The sequence below is a fragment of the Mobula hypostoma genome, chromosome 1 (genome assembly GCF_963921235.1).
Source record: "Mobula hypostoma chromosome 1, sMobHyp1.1, whole genome shotgun sequence".
NCBI classification, from domain to species: domain Eukaryota; kingdom Metazoa; phylum Chordata; class Chondrichthyes; order Myliobatiformes; family Myliobatidae; genus Mobula; species Mobula hypostoma.
In genome coordinates this window covers 30,016,269-30,039,181 of record NC_086097.1, presented here as the reverse complement: position 1 = coordinate 30,039,181, position 22,913 = coordinate 30,016,269, and the positions used below count along the sequence as shown (strand labels likewise).

Genomic DNA, 22,913 nt, shown 5'->3' with positions numbered 1-22,913 from the left:
ATCAAGTGGTTCTTGAAAAATCATGACCAATGCATCCGTTATCTCTTCAGCAAACTATCTTAGGACTCTGGGGTGTAGTCCATCTGGTCCAGGTGACTTATCCACCTTCAGAACTTTATGTTTGCCTTGCACTTTCTTCTTTGTAATAGCAATGGCACTCACTTCTGCTTTGTGACACTCACGGACTTCTGGCACACTAGTAGTGTCTTCCACGGTGAAGACCGATGCAAAAGTACTTATTAAGTTCATTTGCCATTTCTTTGAACCCCATCACTACCTCATCAGCATCATTTTCCAGTGGTCTGATATCAACTCTCGCCTCGCTTTTGCTCTTTATATAACTGAACAAACTTTTAGTTTCCTGCTTTACATGATTGACTAATTTGCCCTCACATTTCACCTTTTCCCTTCTTACGGCTTTTCTAGTTGCCTTTTGTTGGATTTTAAAAGCTTCCCAATCATCCAACTTCTCACTCACTTTTGCTACCTTACATGCCCTTCCCTTGGCTTCTATGCAGTCCTTAACTTCCCTAGTCAGCCACGGATGCCTACTCCTGCCATTTGAGGACGACTTCTTTGGGACATATCTACCGTGCGCCTTGTGAACTATTCCCAGAAACCTCAGCCATCTCTGCTCTGCCGTCATCCCCACCAGTATCCAGCCCCAATCCACCTGGGCAAGCTTCTCTCACATGGCTCTGTAATTCCCTTTATTCCACTGTGATACCGATACATATGACTTATGCTACTTCCTCTCAAACTGCAGTATGAATTTAATCATTTTATGATCACTGCCTCCTAAGGGTTCCTTTACATTAACCTCCCTAACAGGCCCCAATCTAAGATAGCCTTTCCCCGAGTAGGCTCAAGCACAAGCTGCTCAAAAAAGCATCTCGTAGGCATTCAACAAATTCCCTCTCTTGCGCTCTGACACCAACCTGATTTTCCAATCCCCTTGCATATTGAAGTCCCCTATTACAATTGTGACATCACCCTTATTACATGCCTTTTCCAGCTCCCTTTGCAATCTCAACCCCACATCTTGGCTACTATTTGGAGGTCTATATATGACTCCCATTATGTTTTTTTTTACCCATGCTGTTTCTGAACTCCATCCACAAAGATTCAACATTCTCTGACCCTATGTCACCTCTTTCTAAAGATGTAATTCCATCTCCTACCAGCAGAGCCACACCACCGTCTATGCCTTTCCTGCCTGTCCTTTCGATTCAACTTTTACCCTTTGATGTTAAGCTCCTATCAATGGCCTTCCGTCAGTCACGACTCAGTGATGGCCACAATGCCATACTGACCAATCTCTAACTACGCGACGAGTTCGTCCACCTTATTCTGAATGCTACGCACATTAAGTACAGCACCTTCAGTACTGCATTCTTCGCCCTTTTGAACTTTGCCTCTGTAGTACAGTTTAACTCTTCGCTCTGTCTGCATTTGTACTCAATCATTGGCTTGTCCTTCCTTACGTTCGTGTTACACCCATCATCTACTTGTAAACCTGCTGGCTCGTCCTCATTTCTATCATACTGGCTCCCATCCCCCTGAAAATGACATTGGAGAAGCTCTTAGACAGACACATGAATATAGAATAAGCAGCATATGTAGAATATTATAGCATAGTACAGCCCATAATTTTGTGTCAAACTTTAGTTTTCTCTAAGATCAATCTAGCTCAATGCACTGTGTAATGATTTAATCTGTATAAAGAATATGCACAACAAGCCTTGTACTGTCTCTTGCTACAGTACTTGTGACAAATATAAATCAGTACCAATACCAGCACTTCCATTCAAAATGCTGCTATGCTCCTTTGGTTGACATCTTCTGGATATATAATGAAACCATATATTTCACTTCTTTTATGTCTGTTACGCTTGTTTTCCATCTTCGATGTGACTCTGAAACTGTTGGAGCCCATGATTTGCTGTTTGGAGACTGTTTAGATATTCTAAGAGAATTCTGCAGACTCCGAGAATTCTGGGAGGCAGAGGTGGCAAGTGCAGGCAAGCTGCGGGTCGCGGCCTGAGCTGATGTTCAACTCCAATTCACCGATTACCTCTTCCGTTGTTCGTTGATTAAATCGACAAGGGATACTGAAACATCGAGGTGAGTGTGGAAATTTGGAGATTGTTTGGGTGCTTCAGCACACTGCAGTCTCCAAGGGGATTCCAGGAGACAGAGGCAGTGTGCACAGACCTTGTGGTGGCTAGGCTGCGGGACAGGGTGCAAGCTGATGTTTGACTCAAGCTTCCATTGTGCACTGATTAAAGTGATGAGGGAGACTGAAGCATCGAGGTGAGAGTGGAGGATGAGCGCCGGCTGCCTGCCTTTCTGATCATTCCGCTAATGGAGACGGGAATGCCTGCCACTGTGCCCAGAGAGTGTTACCCAGGTTTTCTACGTTTTGGATGTGGACCTGAACTATAGACTTTTATTAGTCTTATAGTGTTTTATACAGTATTCTATGTTTTTCACCTGATCTTTCTTGTTTGTTTGTGCGGGAGGAGGGATTTGAGGATTGATGTGCCTGTTCCATTTCTTGTTTGTTTTTTTTTGTGCGGGAGGAGGGTTTTGGATGTTGATGATCATACTTCCTCTCTTGGTTCCATGGCTGCCCAGAGAAGAAGAATTTCAGAGTTGTAATTCTTTAATAATAAATGAAGCTTTGAATCTTTGAACTAAATATCAAAGGTTGAGAGGGATATGGGCCAAACCTGGGCGGATGGGGCTAGCTGAGATGGGCTTCTTGGTCAGTGTTTTGTGCTGTACGTCCCTATGACTTGCTACAAGGACCTTAAGTATGCTACATTGCCATCTTTATATCAGCCATTAGTGTCTGGTTCAGTGCAGCATCCTCTCACAATGTATACAAACTACAGTGAACTGCCATCTTGGCAGAAAAGGCCATTGGCTGCAGTCTACTATCAGTACAGGATTTGTATGTGTCCAGGGTAAAGAAGAGGGCAGGAAAAATCTGCAAGTGCCACCCACCTTGCAAGCTGCCTTTTCCAAAAGCACCATAGGGTTATTAAAACAAAAATTTCACTCCATCTTAAAAGTTTCTTTCCCCGAGAAGTTAATCTGATGAATCATTCTAGTTAGCCCCCCGCTACCCTCCTGTATCACTGTCATTGTACTGCCCTGTAAACAATTTAAACCACTTTTTTATAATGCTCTTTAAATTGTAAATATATGTTGGTATTTATGTACTTTTAAGGCACTTAATCACACATTGCTCTGCGACGACACTGGCGCCAAGCTGTATGGGTCCTTATGCCCTTCCCTTGGACAACATTGGCGTTGTGGAGAGGGGAGACTTGCAGCATGGGCAACTGCAGGTCTTCCATACAACCTTGTCCAGTCCTACGCCCTGGAGAGTGAAGACTTTCCAGGCGCAGATCCATGGTCTCGCAAGACTAACGGATGCCTTTATAATACAAAAAAAAGAGCAAAATTAGGACGTAGTGTTAATAGGTTCATTATCTGTCCAGAAATCTGGTGGTGGGTGAGAAGAAGCTGTTGTGCAGACTTTGGAGAAGGTGCAGAGGAGGTTCACCAGAACGCTACCTGCATCAGAGGGCATGAGTTATAAAGGGTGCTTGGACAGACTTGGGGTGTTTTCTCGGTGCTAGCAGAGGCTGGCGGGAGACCTGATAGAAGTTTATAAAATCATGAGAGCATAGATAGTGTAGACAGTCAGAACCACTTCCCTAGAGTTGAAATGTCAAATACTAGAGGTCATGCATTTAAGGTTGAGAGGGAGAAAAGTTTAAATAGGATGTGCGGGATAAGTTATTTTACACGGAGAGCGGTGGGTGCCTGGAACAGGCTGCCAGGGGTGGTATTACAAACAGATATCATAGAGCTGTTTAAGAATCTGTATGACACGTGAATGTGCAGTGAATGAAGGGATATGGATCGTGTACAGACAGGAGATTTAGTTTAATTTTGCCTCCTGCTTGGCACAGATATCGTGGGGGCAAAAGTGCCAGTGATCGGAAGAGTGGTGTTCAGTTCTCACTGTCTACACATTCTCCCTGTGGGTCTCTAAATTCCTCCCAGATCCCAAAGGTCTCCGTTGCTTCCAGAAATGAAAGGATTAACATGAGGTCTGATTGATGGCTCTGGGCCTGTACTTGCTGGAGTTTTGAAGAATAAGAGGGGATCTCATTGAAACCTAGAATGGATGAGTGGATAAAACGGATGGGGAGAACATGCTTCCTATAGAGGGTGATTCTAGAACCAGAGGGAACAGCTTCAGAATATAAGGATGTCCCTTTAGAACAGAGATGAGGAGGAACTGTTTTGCCCAAGGGTGATGAATCTATGGAAATCATTGCCACATTCAGCTGTGGAAGCCAAGTCATTGGGTATATTTAAAGCAGAAATTGTCTGGTTCTTGATTAATCAGGGTGTCAAAAGGTATGAGGAGAAGACAGGAGAGTGGGGTTGAGAAGGTTAATAAATCAGCCATCATGGAATGGTGGAGCAGACTCGATGGGGCACCTGGCCTAGTTCTGTATGTATGCCTTATGGTCTTTTGGGTGAGGGTTAGTGAGTTGTGGGCATGCTATGCTGGTGCAGGAAGTGTGGTGACACTTGTGGGCTGCCCCCAGCACTTCTTTGGACTGTGTTGATCATTTATGCTAATGATACATTTCACTGTATGTTTTAATGCCCATGTGACAAATAAAGCAAATCTTTAATTTCCTATAAATCTATGTGCCTGGGATACCACTGTAAGCATTTTTTTCCATTGTACCTTACGTCGCCGAACAAGGTGCGATACAATGAAGTCACTTCTCGCACCGTCACAGGTACGTACGTAAAGACAAGGGAGTTCGACTGTGCCCAATCGGTGTACAAGAGCATGAGAAAAGGCAACAATTTCACTTAGGTCCCCGGCTGAAGATTAAAAAATGCTGCACTTTGTGACAGTTTTTGGAGTTGGACTGTGCTCAATCAATGAACGGCTTCATTAGAAAGGGCGAATAAAAATAAGGCAGGGGCAACCCGAGCAGCCATTCTGTGAGTGGGCTATTGAAGGAGTGGCTTTGGCTCACCATGCTCAGGCAAGATCAGGATTGGCTGAGATAAGTATCTGGTAAATTTCTCCTTCTTTATTCTTCATTGCACATCTGTTAGAGCACCATTAGTGCAGTGAGAATGGATACAGAGGCTGTGGTTTGTTCACTGTGTGAGATGTGGAAAGTCTGAGAGACCTCCAGCCTCCCGAGTGCAGCGAGCTGCAGCTCCTCAGGGAATGTGTTAAGGGACTGAGTTGCTGCTCGATGACCTTCAGCTCATACGGGAGACTGAGGAAATGATTGATAGGAGCTACAGGGAGGTAGTCACCCCTTGGTTGCAGAAGACTGGTATTGAATCTGGCACTGTAGCTCAGAACAGAAGAGAGGTGACGAGGACTGCAGTAGTGATAGGAGATTCTACAGTCAGAAGAATAGTGATGAGATTCTGTGGACATGATGGAGACACCTGGATGGTATGTTACCTCCCAGGTGCCGGGGTCACGGATGTCTCAGATCCGGTTCACGACATTTTAAAGGAAGAGGATGAGCGGCCAGAAATCTTGATACATATTGTCATTAATGACATAGGTAGACAAGGTGAGGAGGCCCTGAAAAGAGATTATAGGGAACTAGGTAGAAAGCTGAAAAGCAGCACCTCCAGAGTAGTAATCTCTGGATTGCTACCTGTGCCATGCGCCAGTGCGGCTAAGTATAGGATGATTTGGTGGATGAATGCATGGCTGAGGAAATGGTGCAGGGGCAGGGGTTCAGATTTCTGTATTATTGGGATCTTTTCTAGGGCAGGTATGACCTATACAAACGGGATGAACTCAAGGGAGACCAATATCCTTGTGGGCAGATTTGCTAGAGCTTTTCGGGAGGATTTAAACTAATTTGGCAGGGGAATGGAAAATGGAAGCAGTGTGCCACTAGCAACGACAGGCTGCTGATAGGGCAAAGTTGCAAATGAGGGGATTTTGGCAAGACCTGTGGGATAATGAGCATAAGGGGCGACCCCTTTACAGAATACATAAAATTGATGGGAGAAGGGGGTAAAACAAGAAAGGAAGGAATTATATTGACTCGACTTAGAAGTGGACATACTGTGCTTTAATTATTCCTTGTCTCTTGTTGGAAAACATCACTCTGGGGTGTATAGCTTTTATCATCATTATGAAACAGTTGAACACATTCTTTTACAATGTGAAGCATTTAAGTTTGAAAGAAAGCAAATGTAGGCTGCACTACTATCTTTAGGGGTTGATAGATTTCATTTAGAAACTTTTCCAAGTCATGGAAGTGACTTACTTTAATTACATTCACAATATTGTCTTTCATTATTTACAATCTATGGGGCTTTTTGAGAAATTTTATTTTCAGTTGATAAAGAACTAGTAGGAGTTTTGCTTCCCAAATCTCTACACCACATTCTAGTCCAGTTGGTGGTGGTAATGCACCTTTAAGTTGGACTACCAACCACCATTAAAAATCAGAAGAAGAAGCTGCAATGTAAAAGGGGGACAAAATCAAATAGGGTGATGAATACAGAACTGAAGGTATTATATTTGAATGCATGCAGTATATGGAATAAGGTAATTGAACCCGTAGCACAGTTACAGATTGCATTAATGTCGGTGACCAGTGGTGTTTCGCAGGGATCTGTTCTGGGACCTCTCTTTATGATTTTTATAAATGACCTGGATGAGGAAGTGGAAGGGTGGGTTAGTAAGTTTGCTGATGACACAAAAGTTGGGGGTGTTGTGGATAATATGGAGGGTTGACAGAGGTTACAGTGGGACATCGATGGGATGCAGAAGTGGCAGATGGAGTTCAACCCAGGTAAGTGTGAAATGGTTCATTTGGTAGGTCAAATTTGAAGACAGAATACAGTATTAATAGTAAGACTCTTGGCAGTGTGGAGGATCAGAGAGACCTTGGGGTCCCAGTTCACAGGACACTCAAAGCTGCTGTGCAGGTTGACAGTTTTGTTAAGAAGTAGTATGGTGTATTGGCATTCATCAACCGTGGGATTGAGTTCAAAACCTGTGAGGTAATGTTACAGGTATATAAGACCTTGGTCAAAACCGATGTTCAGTTCTGTTCACCTCATTACAGGAAGGACATGGAAACCGTGGAAAGGATGCAGAGGATATTTACAAGGATGTTGCCTGGATTGAAGAGCATGCCTTATGAGAATAGGTTGAGTGAACTTGGCCTTTTCTCCTTGGAGCAATGGAGAATGAGAGGTGACCTGATAGAGGAATATAAGATGATGAGAAACATTGATTGTGTGGATAGCCAGAGGATTTTCCCAGGGCCGAAATGACTAATACAAGGGGGCATAGTTTTAAGGTGCTTGGAAGTAGGTACAGAGGAGATGTCAGGGGTAAGTTTTTCACACAAAGAGTGATGGGTGCGTGGAATGTACTGCTGGTGGCAGTGGTGGAGGTGGATACAATAGAGACTTTTATGTGACTTTTAGATAGGTACGTGGAGCTTAAAAAAATAGAGAGTTATATGGTAGGGTAAATCTAGGCAGTTTCTAGAGGAGGTTACATGGTCAGCACTACGTTGTGGGCTGAAGGGCCTGTAATGTGCTGTAGATTTCTTATCTATGCATGACATTGTGGGCATCACTGAATCGTGGTTGAAAGAAGATATAGCTGGGTGCTTAATGCCTGAGAATTTACATTGTATTGAAAAGTCAGGCAGGTAGGCAGAGAGGGTAGGGTGGCTCTATTGGTAAAAAAAAATGAAATTAAATTCATTAGAAAGAGATTACATAGGATCAGAAGGTATAGAGTCATTGTGGGTAGAGCTAAGAAGCAACAAAGGTAAAAAGACCCTGATGGGAGTGATATATATACCTCCACGCAGAAGCAAATATGCAGTCTACAAATCACAATGGAAGATAGAAAATGCATGTCAAAAGGGCAATGTTATGATATTCATGGGGATTTAATTTGCAGGAATATTGGGAAAATCAGTTTGGTGCTGGATCCCAAGAGGGAAAACTTGTAGAATGCCTATGAGATGGATTTTTTGAGCAGCTTGTGGTTGAGCCCACTAGGGAACCAGCTATTCTGGATTGGGAGTTGTGTAATCAACTAGAATTAATTAGCGAGTTTAAGGTAAAGGAACCATTAGGGGAAGAGTGATCATAATATGATAGAATCCACCCGGCAATTTGAGAAAGAGGAGCTAATGTCAGATGTATCACTGTTACAGTGGAGTAAAGGGAATTACAGAGGCATGAGAAAGGAGTTGGCCAAAATTGCTTAGAAGGGAAAACTAGAAGGGATGACAGCAAAACAGAAATTGCTAAAATTTCTGGGAGCAATTCAAAAGTCTCAGGATAAATACATCCAAAGAAGAAGAAGAAGAAGTATTCTAAAGGCAGGATGGCACAACTGTGGCTGACAAGATAAGTCAAAGCCAACATAAAATCCAAAGTCGGGGCTTAAAGTAGAGCAAAAAATATTGGGAATTAAGATTGCACAGCTTTTAAAAGCCAACAGAAAGTAACCAATAAGCCATAAAGAAGGAAAAGATGGAATACGGAGGTAAGTTAGCCAATAATACTAACGACGATACCAAAAGTTTCTTCAGATACATAAAGTGTAAAAGAGAGGTGAGAGTAGACATTGGACCACTGGAAAATGATGCTGGAGAGGTAGTAATGGGGGACAAGGAAATGGTGGAGAAACTGAATACGTATTTTGCATCAGTCTTCACTCTGGAGGACACTAGCAGTAAGCTGGAAGTTTGAGAGTGTCAGCGGGCAGAAGTGAGTGAAGTTACAATTACTATGGATAAGGTGCTTGGGAAACTGAAAGTCACCCGAACCAGATGATTGACACCCCAGGGTTCTGAAAGAGGTGGCTGAAGATTTCATGGAGGCATTTGTAATGATCCTTCAAGAATCAATAGATTCTGGCATCGTTCCAGAGGACTGGAAATTTGCAAATGTCACTCCACACTTCAAGAGAGAAAGGCAGAAGAAAGGAGGTTATAGGTTATTGGCTGCCAAGATGTTGAAATTGAATGTTTAGGATGTGGTTTTAGAGTACTTGAAGGTACATGATAATATAGGCCAAAGTTAGCTTAGTTTACTTAAGCAAAAATCTTGCTTGACAAATCTGTTGGATTTTTTGAAGAAATAACAAGCACTATAGACAAAGGAGAATCAGTGTATGTTGTGTACTTGGATTTTCAGAAGGCCTTTGACCAGGTGCCACACTTGGGGCTGCTTAACAAGTTAAGAGCCCATGGTATTACAGGTAAGATACTAGCATGGATAGAGCATTGATAGAGCAGGAGGCAAGGAATGGGAATAAAGAAGGCCTTTTCCGGTTGGCTGCTTGTGACTAGTGGTGCTCCACAGGGTTCTGTGCTGGGACTAATTCTTTTTACATTATATGTCAATGATTTGGATGATGAAATTGATGGCTCTGTGACCAAGTTTGCTGATGATACAAAGAGAGGTAAAGGGGCAGATAGTGTTAAGGAAGCAGAGAGACTACAGAAGGACATTGAAAGATTAAGAGAATAGGCAAAGAAGTGGCAGATGAAATACAGTGTCGGGATGTTTATGCTCATGCACTTTGGTAGAAGGGATGAAAAGGGGGACTATTTCCTAAATGGAGAAAAAATGCAAAAATCTGAGCTGCAAAGGGACTAAGGAGTCCTCGTGCAGGGTTCCCTAAAGGTTAATTTGCAAGTTGAGTCAGTGGTGTGGAAGGTAGATGCAATGTTAGCATTCATTTCAAGAGGACTAGAATATAAAAGCAAGGATATAATGTTGAGGCTTTATAAGGCACTGGTGAGGCCTCACTTGGAGTAATGTGAGCAGTTTTGGGCCCCTTATCTAAGAAAGGATGTGCTGATATTGAAGAGAGTTCAATGGAGATTTACGGAAATGATTTTGTTTCAAAAGGCTTATCATACGAGAAGCATTTGAAGACTCTGGGTCTCTACTCACTGGAATTCAGAAGAATGAGGAGGAGTCTCACGGAAACCTATCGAATGTTGAAAGACCTCAAAGAGTGGATCTGGGGAGAATATTTTCGATGGTGGGGGAGTCTGACTAGAGGACACAACCTCAGAGTAGAGGGACATCCATTTAGCAAGGGGATGAGGAGCAATTTCTTTTGACAGAGACTGATAAATCTATGAAATTAGTTGCTACAGGCTGCTGTGGAGGCCAAGTCATTTGGCAAACTTAAGGCAGTGTCACAGTCCTGATTGTTAATTCCCTATCCTTCTCCTAATTTCCTTTGATTGTGCTACAGTTCCTACTGTATATTTCCCAACATACATCAAAGTTGCTGGTGAATGCAGCAGGCCAAGCAGCATCTATAGGAAGAGGCGCAGTCGACGTTTCAGGCCGAGACCCTTCGTCAGGACTAACTGAAGGAAGAGTGAGTAAGGGATTTGAAAGTTGGAGGGGGAGGGGGAGATGCAAAATGATAGGAGAAGACAGGAGGGGGAGGGATAGAGCCGAGAGCTGGACAGGTGATAGGCAAAAGGGGATACGAGAGGATCATGGGACAGGAGGTCCGGGAAGAAAGACAAGGGGGGGGTGACCCAGAGGATGGGCAAGAGGTATATTCAGAGGGACAGAGGGAGAAAAAGGAGAGTGAGAGAAAGAATGTGTGCATAAAAATGAGTAACAGATGGGGTACGAGGGGGAGGTGGGGCCTTAGCGGAAGTTAGAGAAGTCGATGTTCATGCCATCAGGTTGGAGGCTACCCAGACGGAATATAAGGTGTTGATTCTCCAACCTGAGTGTGGCTTCATCTTTACAGTAGAGGAGGCCATGGATAGACATGTCAGAATGGGAATGGGATGTGGAATTAAACTGTGTGGCCACTGGGAGATCCTGCTTTCTCTGGCGGACAGAGCGTAGATGTTCAGCAAAGCGGTCTCCCAGTCTGCGTCGGGTCTCACCAATATATAAAAGGCCACATCGGGAGCACCGGACGCAGTATATCACCCCAGTCGACTCACAGGTGAAGTGATGCCTCACCTGGAAGGACTGTTTGGGGCCCTGAATGGTGGTAAGGGAGGAAGTGTAAGGGCATGTATAGCACTTGTTCCGCTTACACGGATAAGTGCCAGGAGGGAGATCAGTGGGGAGGGATGGGGGGGACGATTGGACAAGGGAGTTGTGTAGGGAGCGATCCCTGCGGAATGCAGGGGGGGGGCGGGGAGGGAAAGATGTGCTTAGTGGTGGAATCCCGTTGGAGGTGGCGGAAGTTACGGAGAATAATATGTTGGACCCGGAGGCTGGTGGGGTGGTAGGTGAGGACCAGGGGAACCCTATTCCTAGTGGGGTGGTGGGAGGATGGAGTGAGAGCAGATGTACGTGAAATGGGGGAGATGCGTTTAAGAGCAGAGCTGATAGTGGAGGAAGGGAAGCCCCTTTCTTTAAAAAATGAAGACATCTCCCTCGTCCTAGAATGAAAAGCCTCATCCTGAGAGCAGATGCGGCGGAGACGGAGGAATTGCGAGAAGGGGATGGCGTTTTTGCAAGAGACAGGGTGAGAAGAGGAATAGTCCAGATAGCTGTGAGAGTCAGTAGGCTTATAGTAGACATCAGTGGATAAGCTGTCTCCAGAGACAGAGACAGAAAGATCTAGAAAGGGGAGGGAGGTGTCGGAAATGGACCAGGTAAACTTGAGGGCAGGGTGAAAGTTGGAGGCAAAGTTAGTAAAGTCAATGAGTTCTGCATGCGTGCAGGAAGCAGCGCCAAAGCAGTCGTTGATGTAGCGAAGGAAAAGTGGGGGACAGATACCAGAATAGGCACGGAACATAGATTGTTCCACAAAGCCAACAAAAAGGCAGGCGTAGCTAGGACCCATACGGGTGCCCATAGCTACACCTTTAGTTTGGAGGAAATGGGAGGAGCAAAAGGAGAAATTATTAAGAGTAAGGACTAATTCCGCTAGACGGAGCAGAGTGGTGGTAGAGGGGAACTGATTAGGTCTGGAATCCAAAAAGAAGCGTAGAGCTTTGAGACCTTCCTGATGGGGGATGGAAGTATATAAGGACTGGACATCCATGGTGAAAATAAAGCGGTGGGGGCCAGGGAACTTAAAATCATCGAAAAGTTTAAGAGCGTGAGAAGTGTCACGAACATAGGTCGGAAGGGATTGAACAAGGGGTGATAAAACAGTGTCGAGGTATGCAGAAACGAGTTCCGTGGGGCAGGAGCAAGCTGAGACAATAGGTCGGCCAGGACAGGCAGGTTTGTGGATCTTGGGTAGGAGGTAGAAACGGGAAGTGCGGGGTGTGGGAACTATAAGGTTGGTAGCAGTGGATGGGAGATCCCCTGAGCGGATAAAGTCGGTGATGGTGTGGGAGACAATGGCCTGGTGCTCCTTAGAGGGGTCATGATCGAGGGGTAAATAAGAGGAGGTATCCGCGAGTTGTCGCTGCGCCTCGGCAAGGTAGAGGTCAGTACGCTAGACTACAACAGCACCCCCCTGATCAGCGGGTTTAATAATAAGGTTAGGATTAGTGCGGAGGGAGTGGAGAGCAGAGCGTTCCGAAGGAGTGAGGACAAGGTGCGGTGAAGTCGAGACGGTTGATGTCCCGTCGGCAGTTAGCAATAAAGAGATCCAGAGCAGGCAGAAGACCAGAGCGGGGTGTCCATGAAGAAGAGGAGGGTTGAAGACGGGAGAAGGGGGTCATCGGTGGGGGTGGAAGAGTCCTTGCCGAAGAAGTAGGCTCGGAGACGGAGACGGCGGAAGAAAAGTTCTGCATCATGGCGAACACGGAACTCACTGAGGTGTGGGAGAAGGGGGACAAAGGTGAGGCCCTTACTGAGGACAGAGCGCTCTGCCTCCGACAGTTGAAGGTCGGAGGGGATGATAAAGACCCGGCACGGATGAGAGCTGGGTCAGAGGGGGGAGGGGGGAGGCTGGAGGTGTCAGTGGAGAGGGGAGGGTTGGGGTGAGAGGAAGATGGAGCCTCTGAGGGCCCAGGAGTTGACGGTGGGATCTGAGGAAGACGGGGCTGCGGAGTGGTGGTGGGGGAAGGGGAGACGGGAGTCACAACAGCAGCACATAAAGACCCAGCCTGGAGTTCAAGGCTGGAGTTGCAGTTGGTGGTTGCGCAATCACTTCGAATGTGTCCATGGTCGTTGCTGGAGTCCGGGTTTTGAATATGTCCTGAGGTGTTGGAGCCGCCGAGATCAATGGCAGGGGCCGCAATTGAAAGTTCATGCCTGCTAGCGTCGGGGCCGGCAGGCTCTGGAGTCCGTAGATGTAGGATCTTGCGATCTTTGCCTAACATGACAAAGTCAAAAAAACGGCGATTGCAGGCGTGAATCCGACGGAGGATGAAATAACGGGTAGGACCATTACAGACGGCGAAGAAAGTGTCCCGAAGGTGTGGAAGGGTCTGGGATAGGGACACCAAGTACCTCCTCATGGCGGAGAGCGTCGCCTTCAGAGCTTGACGGGAGAAGCGGCGAGAGGCAGAGTCAATAAAATGTGAGTACCTGGGATCCTCAGAAGGTCCAAATTGAGAGGCTTGGAAACGAATCCTAAAGCCAACTGGAGTAAGTTGGCGACGGAGGCACGTTCCAAGAAAGGATATATGGCTGTGATAGCGAGTTTGAGTCAAAGTGTGGTCGAAAAGTTGAAGAGCCGAAGAAATTACAGATGGGGAGCAGTGAGAGATGGTTTCACTGAACTCCCGTCGAAGAGAGGATCTAAACTTCTTCGGTGTAGGCATCACCGGAAGAGGCTTCGCTGTAGTGAATTTAAACACAAACAACAGGAGTTCTGCAGATGCTGGAAATTCAAGCAACATACATCAAATTTGCTGGTGAACGCAGCAGGCCAAGCAGCATCTATAGGAAGAGGCGCAGTCGACGTTTCGGGCCGAGACCCTTCGTCAGGACTAACTGAAGGAAGAGTGAGTAAGGGATTTGAAAGTTGGAGGGGGAGGGGGAGATCCAAAATGATAGGAGAAGACAGGAGGGGGAGGGATAGAGCCGAGAGCTGGACAGGTGATAGGCAAAAGGGGATACGAGAGGATCATGGGACAGGAGGTCCGGGAAGAAAGACGGGGGGGGGGGCGACCCAGAGGATGGGCAAGAGGTATATTCAGAGGGACAGAGGGAGAAAAAGGAGAGTGAGAGAAAGAATGTGTGCATAAAAATGAGTAACAGATGGGGTACGAGGGGGAGGTGGGGCCTTAGCGGAAGTTAGAGAAGTCGATGTTCATGCCATCAGGTTGGAGGCTACCCAGACGGAATATAAGGTGTTGTTCCTCCAACCTGAGTGTGGCTTCATCTTTACAGTAGAGGAGGCCGTGGATAGACATGTCAGAATGGGAATGGGATGTGGAATTAAAATGTGTGGCCACTGGGAGATCCTGCTTTCTCTGGCGGACAGAGCATAGGTGTTCAGCAAAGCAGTCTCCCAGTCTGCGTCGGGTCTCGCCAATATATAAAAGGCCACATTGGGAGCACCGGACGCAGTATATCACCCCAGCCGAGTCACAGGTGAAGTGTTGCCTCACCTGGAAGGACTGTTTGATGCCCTGAATGGTGGTAAGGGAGGAAGTGTAAGGGCATGTGTAGCACTTGTTCTGCTTACACGGATAAGTGCCAGGAGGGAGATCAGTGGGGAGGGATGGGGGGGAGGAATGGACAAGAGAGTCGCGTAGGGAGTGATCCCTGCGGAAAGCGGGGGGGGGAGAAGAGGGAAAGATGTGCTTAGTGGTGGGATCCCGTTGGAGGTGGCGGAAGTCACGGAGAATAATATATTGGACCCGGAGGCTGGTGGGGTGGTAGGTGAGGACCAGGGGAACCCTATTCCTAGTGGGGTGGCGGGAGGATGGAGTGAGAGCAGATGTACGTGAAATGGGGGAGATGCGTTTAAGAGCAGAGTTGATAGTGGAGGAAGGGAAGCCCCTTTCTTTAAAAAAGGAAGACATCTCCCTCGTCCTAGAATGAAAAGCCTCATCCTGAGAGCAGATGCGGCGGAGACGGAGGAATTGCGAGAAGGGGATGGCGTTTTTGCAAGAGACAGGGAGAAGAGGAATAGTCCAGATAGCTGTGAGAGTCAGTAGGCTTATAGTAGACATCAGTGGATAAGCTGTCTCCAGAGACAGAGACAGAAAGATCCCACCACTAAGCACATCTTTCCCTCCCCCCCTCTCTCTGCATTCCGCAGGGATCGCTCCCTACACAAATCCCTTGTCCATTCGTCCCCCCCCATCCCTCCCCACTGATCACCCTCCTGGCACTTATCCGTGTAAGCGGAACAAGTGCTACACATGCCCTTACACTTCCTCCCTTACCACCATTCAGAGCCCCAAACAGGCCTTCCAGGTGAGGCATCACTTCACCTGTAAGTCGGCTGGGGTGATATACTGCGTCCGGTGCTCCCGATGTGGCCTTTTATATATTGGTGAGACCCGACGCAGACTGGGAGACCGCTTTGCTGAACATCTACGCTCTGTCCGCCAGAGAAAGCAGGATCTCCCAGTGGCCACACATTTTAATTCCACATCCCAGTTCCATTCTGACATGTCTACCTACGGCCTCCTCTACTGTAAAGATGAAGCCACACTCAGGTTGGAGGAACAACACCTTATATTCCGTCTGGGTAGCCTCCAACCTGATGGCATGAACATCGACTTCTCTAACTTCCGCTAAGGCCCCACCTCCCCCTCGTACCCCATCTGTTACTCATTTTTATGCACGCATTCTTTCTCTCACTCTCCTTTTTCTCCCTTGTCCCTCTGAATATACCTCTTGCCCATCCTCAGGGTCACCCCCCCCTTGTCTTTCTTCCCGGACCTCCTGTCCCATGATCCTCTCGTATCCCCTTTTGCCTATCACCTGTCCAGCTCTCGGCTCTATCCCTCCCCCTCCTGTCTTCTCCTATCATTTTGCATCTCCCCCACCCCCTCCAGCTTTCAAATCCCTTACTCACTCTTCCTTCAGTTAGTCCTGACGAAGGGTCTCGGCCTGAAATGGCGACTGCGCCTCTTCCTATAGATGCTGCTTGGCCTGCTGCGTTCACCAGCAACTTTGATGTATGTTGCTTGAATTTCCAGCATCTGCAGAATTCCTGTTGTTTGTGTATATTTCCCAGTTGCTTCTAATTCTCTTTGATGAAGGCACACCTGGTTTCCATCAAGACCTGCAGCATAAGAACCCCGGCGTTACAACCACTAGTCGCCAGATCGTTGGTTTTGCCTGTGTGGTAATTAACGTTTCCCGGCCGCCTAGGACCATGTGCTCTAAGTTTTGCCCCAGTTTCAAGGTTTACCTATGAAACTCCGTCTCTCTGTGTCAAGGCTCCGTGCCAAGATCCCTCCTGTTAACTGTTCAATGTTCACATCCGCGTAAGCATCCTAACACAATCTCCGTGCCTGTGTCCAGCACTTGGGTTCACTTCCTTCGCTCATTGCAACAGGCAGAGGTTGATAGATTCTTGATTAGTCAGGGTGTGAAGGGGTACTGGAGAAGACGGATGATTAGGGCTGAGAGGGAAATGGAGCAGCCATGGTGAAATGGTGGAGCAGACTCAATGAGCCAAATTCTGCCCCTATATCTCATGGTCTTACAATGCACATGACAGAAATGATATACGATTTATACATAAAATCTAACCATACAGTGTAAAACTAAGGCATACAAAAGCAAGATCTCAATGCAAATGACCCAACTGAAGACCTGGCAGAGCTGAATAAGATGATAACAGGTATAGATAGGGTGGATAGCCAGAAATATTTTCCCAGGGCAGAAATGGCTAATACAACGGGGCATAATTTTAAGGTAATTGGAGGAAAGTATAGGGGGATGTTAGAAGTAGGTTTGATACACGGAGAGTGGTGGGTGGCGGTAGAGGCAGATACATTAGGGGCATTTAAGATAAGCACGTGGATGACAGAAAATGAAGGGCTTTTGATCTTAGAGTAGATTAAAAGGTCAGAACAACATCGTGAGCCGAATGTCCGATACTGTACCACTGTACTATAATGTCCTGTGTTCTCTGTTCTATAAACCCGACTTCATGGAAACTTGGAATTTCCCCAAATGACAACTCCTCCGTCGCTAATTTACTTTACGAACAGCTCTGACGGTTGTTTGTACAGCGGCTCTGTTGAACTAGTGAGATGTCAGGCACACTCATCCAAACCACTTACAGACCGGCGGAGGGCGAGAAGAGCGCTTCCGCTTTTAAATAGTTGAATGATGATAGAGCACTGTGTTCGCGCCCCACCAGGACGAAGGATTTAAAGGCGCGGCGGCGGCTGAGCTGGCCTCAAAAGCAGACTCGGCTGAGGCGGGGTGCGCAGCGCTATCAGAGTCAAAGACTTCATCCGCACCAGAGGCTCCAGTGCCAATCTTGGGACGTCCCGCGAAAAGGAGGAAGAGGGCTGCACCTCTACGCACGGTGAGATGCTATCAATGATTAGGAGTCTGTCCATGCGTCAAGGGGGACCAATGACCCCGAATGTCCCGGACATCTCGATGAAGGGTCACTGCCCCGATTGGATTGTTCTGGTTTCTATGCCCTTCCTTTCCAGTCCTTAAATAGGGTCTCGGCCGGAAACGTCGGCTGTTTATTCCCCTCCACAGGTGCTGTCTGATGTGCTGAGTTCTTCCAACCTGTTGTGGGGGAACTCAGCAGGTCAGACAGCATCTCTGGATTTCCAGCACCTGCAGTCTTTTGTGTCCCTGATTGTATTGACCCCACCATCACGTTTCCTGTGCCAGCACCGCGGCACTCCCAAACTTGACTCTCCAACGCAGAGGGCGAACCAGGGTCGATTCTGGCATAGGTGAGGAAGAGTTCTTTCCCTCTGAGGTCTGGACTACTGAGGGATGGATACAGCGGGGACGAGCTACTGACTTACGGGCTAGGGAAATATGATAGTGCCGGGGAGCAACATGCACAAGATGCCCGAGGAATTCAGCAAGTAAGTCAGCATCAATAGAGGAGAATAAACAGTCGTGCCCAGAGCATTGGTGAGGATGCTTCATTAGTACGGGAACAGAGTTCACCCGCCTTCCCATTCCCCACTCCCGGGACAATGTGTGAGTCTGAATCAGAATCAGGTTTATTATCACTCTCTTATATGACATGAAATTTGTTCTCTTGTGGCAGCATTATAGTGCAAAGCATTTAAACAAAAACTGAGGAACAATAAATATAAATAGTGCAAAAAAAAATAGCGAGGTAGTTCATAGGTATAGGCCGTCGACAGAGTCCCCCGTCCTAGGTTAGTCCTACAAGCTGTCCTCAGCTGTAGTACCTCTTTGAAGACCCCTCCTCTCCCAAAGATAAGGTTGCAGCCGGGTTTGGGATTGTCTACGGCAGAGTTCATGGACTGTACCGAAATCTGATGGCAGAAGGGAAGAATCACTGAGTGAATCTTAAAAAAAAACAATCTTAACATCCATGTACACCGGATATCGTTTGGTAGATGGGCTCAGGTTACAAAACCATTTTCTCTCGCAAAACCTGACTTTAGAATTAAACTGTTATTTTTTTTTAAACTCTCTCCAAATCGCAGTTGTGTCACAAAGCGGCCCGTGGGTTTGAGTCAGGATTAGTGGCTCTCACAGAGCCGGCAGCATTTGACAGGAAGTGTGTTCAGAGCAAGATCCCACTCGGAGGAGCGGATCTAACATTTGTTTTCAATAGGGTTACTCGAGGGCCGAAGGGCTTGATTCCGTGTTGTACTGTTCCGTGTTCTCTGAATATAGTGCCGGGAATTCTCCTCAGATGGTCCGGTTGCGCGGGGACGGTGGGGGGGGGGGGGTGAAAGCGGGAGTGAAAGGACTTCAATCCCAAATTCCAGCCGCTCGCTCCTGTCAAGTCCCCATCATCCAGGTCTGGCTCTCTTCTCGCTACTACCACGGGGCAGGAGATACAGCGGCCTTAAGGCCCCACACCACCAGGTTCAGGAACAGCTATTTCCCTCGACCATCAAGCCCTTGAACCAGCGCGGATAATTTCAATCACCACCACTCTCAACTGATTCCACGACCTACAGACTCACTTTCAAGAACTCTTTGCAACTCTTTTTTTATATGCACAATTTATCGTCTTTTGAACACTAATTGTCAGTCATGTCTTTTTCGTAAATTTTATTGTATTACTTTATTTTTTTCTACAAGAAAATAAATCTTAAGGTTGTATATGGTAACATGTACTTTAATAATAAAGTCACTGTGAACTTTGAAAGATATCCATGGCTAAAACAAATTTGGATAATTGTATTTAAAGCGGAGGTTGAAAAGGGGGTCAAGGTCATGCGGAGAATGGGGTTGAGGGGATAATAAATCAGCCATGATCGAATAGAGGAACAGACTCAGTGGGCCGAATTGCCCAAATCTGTTCCAATGTTTTAAGGTCTTGTGGTTTTATAAATTGACGGAGGAACTCAGCGGATCGGATGGAGGGAAATGGACCGTCCATGTTCTGGCGCAAAGACCCTTCATAAATGCTGCCTGATTTGCTGAGTTCCTACAGCATTTTGTGTGTGTTGCTTTGGATTTCCAGCAGCTGCAGATTCTCTTGTGTTGGAGCATTTCGTGTCGTTCTGGTCGCCCCATTACGGAAAGAGTGTGCGGGTGCCGGATTAGTTAATCGGCATGTCGCTTGGTTTAGAGGGCGTGTGCTAAAAGGAGCGGTCGGATAAACCTGGGTTGTTTTCTCCGGGGAGGCGGAGGGGTTAACTCTGCTAGGATATAAAATTATGAGAGACACGGATAAGCACAGTCCAAGGTAGCCTATTTGACTGCAGAGTTACAGGAAACGGCATACACTAGAATCTGGAGTAACAAACCATCTTAGTTTTCAGCGTTCCAGGGTTCAGACGGGATAGGCGGGAGGGGTAACGTGACTAATCGGGGAAAATGTCACGGCAGTGATCAGAGAACTCGCTTACTTGAGTTATACGGGTGAAACTGAGGAATAAGAAAGATATGGCCACGTTAATAGGATTCTATTATTGACCACCCAACAGCGAGCGGGATTTAGAGGGACAAGTTTGTAGAGAGATCACAGGCTGTTGCAAGAAACTTAAGCTTGTGATAGGTGGTTTTAACTTTCCACATATTGACTAGGACTCTCAAAGATGAAATGAAGTTTGTCAAATGTGTTCAGGAAAATTTCCTTAATCAATGCAGAAGTCCCAACTAGAGAGAGTACAATACTAGATCTCCTATTAAGGAAGGAGGCACGGCAGGTGACAGCCGTTTGTGTAGGGGAACACTTTGAACCCAATAATCATAATGCCGTTAGTTTGAAGATAATTATGAAGGAGGATAGGTTTGGTGCTCGGTTTGAGATTCTAAGTTGGAGAAAGGCCAATTTTAATGGTATCAGAAAGGATCTGGCACGTGTGGATTGGGACAGGTTGTTTTCTGGTAAGTGGGAAAGTGAAATTTTGAGCGTACGGAGTTTGTATGTTCCTGATGAGTCTCGGCTCAATACGCTGCCTGTTTTCTTTTTCCGATAGATACTGCCTGGCCTGCTGAGTTCCTCCGGCATTTTGGCTGCTGCTCTGTATGTTTCTGTCAGAATAAAGGCAAGGATAACAAGTTTGGGTAGCCTTGGTTTTGGAGTGGTATTGTGTAGGGTAATACAATGAATGACAGATGACACACATTATTCACTTTGAGAAACGGGGTCTGACGTAATGCCGTCAGTGTAAGAAACGGTCGAGGCTGCATTGAGGTTGGCGCTTAGCGTTCGTGCAGAAGAGTCCACGGTTAAAACACAAGACCGGTGTTGTCGGGTTCGGAGCCGCATTTTTTTTTTGTAATTCAAATTTTTATTAAAAAGGCATCCGTTAGTCTTGCGAGACCATGGATCTGCGCCTGGAAAGTCTTCACTCTCCAGGGCGCAGGACTGGACAAGGTTGTATGGAAGACCAGCAGTTGCCCATGCTGCAAGTCTCCCCTCTCCACGACACCAATGTTGTCCAAGGGAAGGTCATTAGGACCCGTACAGCTTGGCACCAGTGTCGCCGCAGAGCAACGTGTGATTAAGTGCCTTGCTGAAGGACACAACACGTTGCCTCGGCTGGGGCTCGAACTCAAGACCTTCAGATCGCTGGTCGGATGCCTTAACCACTTGGCCACGTGACCACACGTCAAATTTTTATTATTATTTAACAAAGCAGATCGGCATATCAGAGCAGCTAGGGTACAGCACTTTTACACAGCCATCCCATGACAGGAAAACAAGTAAAACTTAGAAACAGAAAGTAGTTCTAATTTAAGTTTAAATTAACATACAACCAAAATCGATCCCACGTGCCTTGCACTTTTCCCTCACTGTTAGTTCTTCTCAACATGTGTTCATATGATGAAATCTTAATCATTTCCTCAGTCCATTCCTTCACAGTGGGACATCTGGGTTTTTCCCCCAGTTTTGCAATATAATTCTTGCAGCTGTGATGAGACCCACCTTTAAAATAGTGAACTTGGCATTGTTTACATTAGGTTTCATTGTCCTATCACTCAGGAGACAAAGTCATGGGCCCAAGGGCAGTGTGGAACCCGACCAACTCCCCAAATCAAGAACTTTACACCAAAATGGACGAACCATGGAACCCTCCCAAATCACGTGAAAATATATGCCCACCTCACTTTTACATTTCCAGCATAAATTATCAACAAACCCGATTTTGTAGCGTCTAGTTGATGTCCAATAATATGTGTACTATCTTATATGGAATAAATTTCCCTCTCGCTTCCCTAATATGTCTACCCACATTTGATAAAATATTTGACCACTATCTTCAATATCGCTTCCAAGATCTTTCTGCCATACCGCTTTGAGATTGTTACACGATTCACCCACAGAATGCTTGAACATTTTATAAAACACTGGTGCTTTATGAACTTCCTGTGGTAATGTAAAGTATTCAGTTAAAGGGTTACTTTGTGCATCATCGTTCTTGAATATGCGGAGCCGCATTCTTGAGTAAGATGGACGCACTGCTGTCAGGACTTAAATGAGGTCTTTCATGTGAGCTAGGGCTACGCGAACTTGATTAGGCATTTGTTGCATAATGAGCTCTTTAAAAATAAAGGATATTAATTGCCCAGGAGAAATAGCACTTTGGGTTTTGTTCGTAATGGAAGAAAAGGGCTGCGGCTTTAGTGAAGCACACATTTATCTACAAAAGCTACGCTGGTGACCCCAATGCTCTCGGACGATACCGGAGTCACTGAACGACACGTCGAACAACGCAGTCGTTTTCAAGCCGCCGGAGATTTGGGAGCCGCGCTACCGCGTGGTTCACACAGGCGGAAGCCCAGCCCAGTTCGCGCTGCGAGAAATCACCGTGGACAATACCAAATTCTATCAAGCCGTAGCATAGCTAAGAAGTTCCACTGCAGCCAGAGTGACTCTACTAGAATACCCGCTTGTACGTGATAAATATGTGACTCAGAAAACTCACCTAGTACAGAGTTTTGGACTGTCGGAGTTTGAGCAGCAGAACTGTTGCTCCCTTGTCCGCCCCAGGTGATGCTAGGCATTCAGAGCTAATGGGCCACGTGCTATCTCTCCTGGGCAATTAGTATCCTTGCTTTATTTTTAAAGAGCTCATTATTCAACAAATGCTAAATCAAGGGGCCAGCTGGTCGGGCTGGTCCCGGAGTTCTGCCTGCAGTGTTTTACTTTGGATTTATGCTGGTTCTTCGGAGGATGATAGTGATTGGCTAAACAACTAGACTGCGAATGGACGGGGGAATGGCAGGAGGAAGTGACAATTCGGGAAGTGAGTTAGAGATGGAAGATGGAGGGAAAGAGGAATAGAGTGTAAGGAGTAAGAAAAGAAAACAGGTATGAGCAGTCAAATTCTGAGGGGTCG

General features: G+C 46.3%; 1 protein-coding gene across 2 annotated transcripts in view; it reads left to right on the top strand.

Moving 5' to 3' along the window:
- The first annotated feature begins 1,992 nt into the window (after positions 1–1,992).
- LOC134352437 (B2 bradykinin receptor-like) overlaps positions 1,993–22,913 on the top strand; it is a 42,757-nt gene continuing 21,836 nt past the window's right edge. The window contains exon 1 of one of the 2 annotated variants that reach the window (XM_063059799.1): positions 1,993–2,124. The gene's annotated coding sequence lies outside the window, so the exon portion shown is untranslated. Of the gene's footprint in view, positions 2,125–17,158; positions 17,471–22,913 lie in introns of those variants that run through there. The other variant, XM_063059751.1, reaches the window with a different exon arrangement.